General features: G+C 66.0%; 1 non-coding gene across 1 annotated transcript in view; it reads left to right on the forward strand.

Moving 5' to 3' along the window:
* Positions 1–4,957: 4,957 nt before the first annotated feature.
* Positions 4,958–5,231, forward strand: part of LOC146802051 (18S ribosomal RNA) — a 1,819-nt gene continuing 1,545 nt past the window's right edge. The window contains exon 1 of the ribosomal RNA XR_014968419.1: positions 4,958–5,231. This exon is cut by the window's right edge and continues 1,545 nt beyond it. This is a non-coding gene — a ribosomal RNA (18S ribosomal RNA).

Raw genomic sequence — 5,231 nt, forward strand, 5'->3', positions numbered from 1 at the left:
CATCTGCCCGGGACAAGTGTCCCTGGTGCAGAGCCCCGGAGCCCTGCAAGGGCAGGCGGGAGCCCTACCGCTATGGCTCGGCGCGGGCAGATGGGAGTCCTTTCGGTCCCGGTCATCTGGTCGCACCAATACCCTCGGCCATCTAGTCGCACGCAATGCTTTCCAATGGGGCGACCAGATGGCCGGTCTGCCCTGGAAGTCCCGATGGGGGCTCATTCACCTCCCCGATCCCAGCCAGGGCTCCAGGAGGTCGGGTGCGTCTGGGCCTATGGTCCCCTCCGTCACTCGGATCACACAGTTTACCAGAAAGGGGGGTAGCCTTCCTCCGGATTACTAGGGGCAGGATATGCTGGGACGCACCTTCTGGGGAAGGCGGTTCTCAGGCAGGGACCAGATGGGCTAAGACCGGACGACACCTCCCCGGCGTCTGGAGCTTCCTCCTTCAGCCCGCGGCGAGGCAAAGTGCTCGGGTCGGGCTCCATGTGTCCCGGGCGTCCGGGCCCTGGAAGCTCCTGCGGGCCTCCCATGCCTGAGGCCCAGCGTGGTGTCTCTGAGCCCCCCGAGCCCTGCAGCCCCCGAGCCCTGCAGCCCTGCAGCCCTGCAGCCCCTGAGCCCTGCAGCCCACGTGCCCTTCAACTCCCGAGCCCTGCAAGGGCAGGCGGAAGCCCACCCGTGAAGGCTTGGGGCGGGCAGATTGCGGTCATTTCGGTTCCGGACATCTGGTCGCACCAATCCCCTCAGCCATCTGGTCGCATGCAATGCTTTCCAGTGGGGCAACCAGATGGCCGGGCTGCCCTGGAAGTCCCGATGGGTGCTCATTCGCCTCCCCGATCCCAGCCAGGGCTCCAGGAGGTTGGGTGCGTTGGGGCCTATGGTCCCCTCCGTCACTCGGTGCGCACGGTTTACCAGAAAGGGGGGTAGCCTTCTTCCAGATTACTAGGGGCAGGGTATGCCAGGACACCCCTCCTGGGGATGGCGGTTCTCAGGCGGGGCCCAGATGGGCTAAGCCCGGACGACACCTCCCCGGCGTCTGGGGCTCCCTCCTCCAGCCTGCGGCAAGGCAAAGTGCTCGGGTCGGGCTCCATGGGTCCCAGGCGTCCGGGCCCTGGGAGCTCCTGCGGGCCTCCAATGCCTGAGGCCCAGCGTGGTGTCTCCGAGCCCCCCCAAGCCCTGCAGCCCCGGAGCCCTGAATCCCCCGAGCCCTGCAGCCCCCCGAGCCCTGCAGTCCCTGTGCCCTTCAGCCCCCGAGCCCTGCAGCCCCGGGGCCCTGCAGCTCCCGAGCCCTGCAGCCCCCCAAGCCCTGCAGTCCCCGTTCCCTGCAGCCCCCGAGCCCTGCAAGGGCAGGCGGGAGTCCTACCGCTATGGATCGGCGCGGGCAGAAGGGAGTCCTTTCGGTCGCACCTTTCCCTCAGTCAGCTGGTCGCACTTGATGCTTTCCAATGGGGCAACCAGATGGCCGGGCCGGCCTGGAAGTCCCGATGGGGGCTCATTCGCCTCCCCGATCCCAGCCAGGGCTCCAGGAGGTCGGGTGCGTCCGTCACTCGGTGCACACGGTTTACCAGAAAGGGGGTAGCCTTCCTCCGGATTACTAGGGGCAGGGTATGCCGGGACGCCCCACCCGGGGATGGCCGTTCTCAGGCGGGGACCAGATGAGCTATGCCCGGGCAACACCTGCCCAGGCTTCGGGGGCTCCCTCCTCCAGCCCGCGGCGTGGTAAAGTGCCCGGAACGGGCTCCATGGTTCCCCGGGCGTCCGGGCACCTGGAGCTCCTGGGGGCCTCCCATGCCTAAGGCCCAGCGTGGGGTCTCCGAGCCCCCCACCCCGAGACCTGCAGCCACCGAGCCCTTCATCTCCCGAGCCCTGCAGCACCCCGAGCCCTGCAGCACCCCGAGCCCTGCAGCCCCTGAGCCCTGCAAGGGCAGGCGGGAGCCCTACCACAATGGATCGGCACAGGCAGATGGGAGTCCTTTCGGTCCCAGCCATCTGGTCGCACCTTTCCCTCGGCCATCTGGTCGCACGCAATGCTTTCCAATGGGGCGACCAGATGGCCGGGCCAGCTTGGAAGTCCCGATGGGGGCTCATTCGCTTCCCCGATCCCAGCCAGGGCTCCAGGAGGTCGGGTTCGTCCGAGCCTAGAGTCCCCTCTGTCACTCAGTGATCATGGTTTACCAGAAAGAGGGGTAGCCTTCCTCCGGATTACTAGGGGCGGGGACCAGATGGGCTATGCCCGGGCATCACCTCCCCAGGCTTCCGGGGCTCCTTCCTCCGGCCCGCGGCGTGGCAAAGTGTCTGGGACGGGCTCCATGGTTCCCAGGCAGTCATCTTCCTGGCATCAGGGCCCGAGAGCTCCAGTGGTCCTTGCCCGGGCTTGAGTCCCAGCCGGGGTCCCCGAGCCCCCGGGAACCGGAGCCCCCGAGCCCTACGTGGGCAGGCAGGAACCCTAGCGCGAATGCTCTGGGTTGGACAGATGGGAGTCCTTTCGGGCCCGGTGGTGCGCGCGGGTTACAAGAAAGGGGGATAGCCTTCCTCTGGATTACTAGGGACAGGGTACTCTGGGACCCCTCTCGGCCTAGCGGTCCTCAGCTGGCAGATGGACGGGCCAGGATGCTGCCCCAGCCCTGGGACAGGTTCCGGCAGGCCCAGGGAGACTTCCCCTGCGCCTCCGGGCCTGGGAGCTCCGGCTGGGACAAGGGGCCCTTCCGGGCCCCTGGTCGGGGGCTCCGGCCCTGGGCCCCGTCCCCCAGGCTGAGGCACTGCCAAAGGCCCGGGACCGGGTTCCGTTGTGGCCGGGGAGCCTCCCCTTGCTTGGCTGGGTTCAGGAGCTCCAGCCGGGGCCCCTGAGGGGCCCGGGTAGGGTGGCCTCCCCACCCCGGGCTCCGTCCTGGGTCCTGCCACGTGGTACGGTGCCCGGCATGGGGTCTGGCGGGCCCGGGGAGGCTTCCCCTGCGCCTCCGGGTCGGGGTCTCCGGCCCTGGGCCCCGTCCTCCGGCCTGCCGCTCTGCCAAGGGCCCGGAACAGGGGTCTGTTGATCCCATGCAGGTCTCCCCTGCTTGTCAAGGTGTCCGCAGGCCCCGGGTCGGAGGGCCCGTCTGGTCCCCCTCGCAGACTCCATGTCTGGGGCCCAGCTGGGTCCCTGGGCCTCTGGTCCCCCATGCCCCGGAGCCCACTCTTTTGTTGGGGCACAGAGTGACCAGATGGCTTCCGTTTCGAGCCCGGCCATCTGGTCGCGCCTGTCCCCTTGGCCATCTGGTCGCGCCTGTACCCTTGGCCATCTGGTCGCGCCTGCCCCCTCGGCCATCTGGTCGCGCCTATCCCTTCAGCCATCTGGTCGCGCCTAACCCCTTGGCCATCTGGTCGCGCGCAATGCTTTCCAATGGGGTGACCAGATGGCCGTGCTTGCCTGAAAGTCCCAAAAAGGGCTCCAGGAGGTCAGGTACATTTGCGCCTTGGGTCCCCTCTGTCACCTCGTGTGCACGGATTACAAGAAAGGGGGGTAATTTTCCTCCGGATTACTAGGGAGAGGGTCAGTCAGACCTCCATGATGTCCGGTGGTTCTGAAACCGGGAAAGGCAGAACCCGGGCCCCTGGGGGCCCGGGTAAGCACCTGCCTCTCAGCCCCTTCCTGATGGTCTTTTCTCTCCGACCTTGCTGGGTCAGACCTCCGTGAGGTCGGGCGATCTCGAGACCGGGAAAGGCAGCACCCATGCCACCCCGATGTGGGACCCCAGGGGCCCGATTACGCACTCCTGCCTCTCAGCCCCATCCCGATGGTCCTATTTCTCCGAGTTTGCTCAGTCAGACCTCCGTGAGGTCCAGTGATCCCGAGACGGGGGAAGGCAGTACCCGGGCCCGCACGCTGGGGCCCCCAGGGGCCCAGGTATGCACCTGCCTCTCCGCCCCTTCCCGATGGTCCTTTTTCTCCGAGTTTGCTCAGTTAGACATCCGTGAGGTTTGGCGATGCTGAGAAGGTGAAGACAGCAGCCGGGCCCACCTGCCGGGCCCCCAGGGGCCCGGGTATGCACCTGCCTCTCAGCCCCTTCCTGATGGTCCTTTTTCTCCGAGTTTGCTCAGTTAGACCTCCGTGAGGTTTGGTGATACTGAGATGGGGAAGGCAGCACCTGGGCCCGCCCGCCGGGGCCCCCAGGGGCCCGGGTATGCACCTGCCTCTCAGCCCCTTCCTGATGGTCCTTTTTTTCCAAGTTTGCTCAGTTAGACCTCCGTGAGGTCCGGTGATGCTGAAACGGGGGAAGGCAGCATCTGGGCCCCCAGGGGCCCGGTTACGCACCTGCCTCTCAGCCCCTTCCCGATGATCCTTTTTCTCCGAGTCTGCTTGCCCTGGGAGCAGGCAGGGACGCTAAGCCAGCCAGGGGAAGCCCCAGCTGTACTCTGATCGATTTGGCACTCTCAGTCCGTTTATTGCTTGGCCATCCTCGGCTGTTGTTTCGAGCAAAGTGCTTCCACCCCGCATGAACCGTCCGACTTGAGGGCCTGCTGCCTGGCGGGAGACCCTACCCAGCAGAGTGAAGGCCGAGCGGCCCCGGCAGCTCGTGACTCCCAGATGTCTGACCCGAGCGGGAGGGGTTGGGTGGCGCCAGGCCCTTGGATGCTGCTGCTCAGCAGATCCAAAGGCCCCGCGCGCCACACCGTCACCCCTCTGTGCCCAGCACATTTCCACAGCAGATCGGAACAACTGCTCCGAGGGGTGCTGCTGCCGCCAGGCTCCGGCTCCCCTGCGTCTTGCTCAGGCTGCACCTCGGCCGGCCTGCCTCTCCTCCGGGGAAGACGGCTGGGCCTGCCGGTGCCCATGCGACTGCACCTCTCCACACCCCTCCAGTGAGCCCTCCCACCCAGGTGGGTTGGTGCCGTCCCCTGGCAGGCTCCTGAGAGGGAGTGGTGCATGAAGGTTGCCGGTCGGGGAGATGGGCACGCGGCCCACCACCCCATCAGCAGGTGCGGCTACCTGGTTGATCCTGCCAGTAACACATGCTTTTCTCAAAGATTAAGCCATGCATGTGTAAGTACACACAGCCGGTACAGTGTAAATGCGAATGGCTCATTAAATCAGTTATGGTTCCTTTGACCGCTCCATCTGTTACTTGGATAACTGTAGTAATTCTAGAGCTAATACATGCCGACGAGTGCTGACCTCCCAGGATGTGTGCCTTTATCAGACCAAGACCAATCCGGGCTCGCCAGGCCGCTTTGGTAACTCTAGATAACCTCGGGCTGAT

This window comes from Triturus cristatus, chromosome 8 (assembly GCF_964204655.1).
Source record: "Triturus cristatus chromosome 8, aTriCri1.1, whole genome shotgun sequence".
In the NCBI taxonomy this organism is placed as follows: Eukaryota; Metazoa; Chordata; class Amphibia; order Caudata; family Salamandridae; genus Triturus; species Triturus cristatus.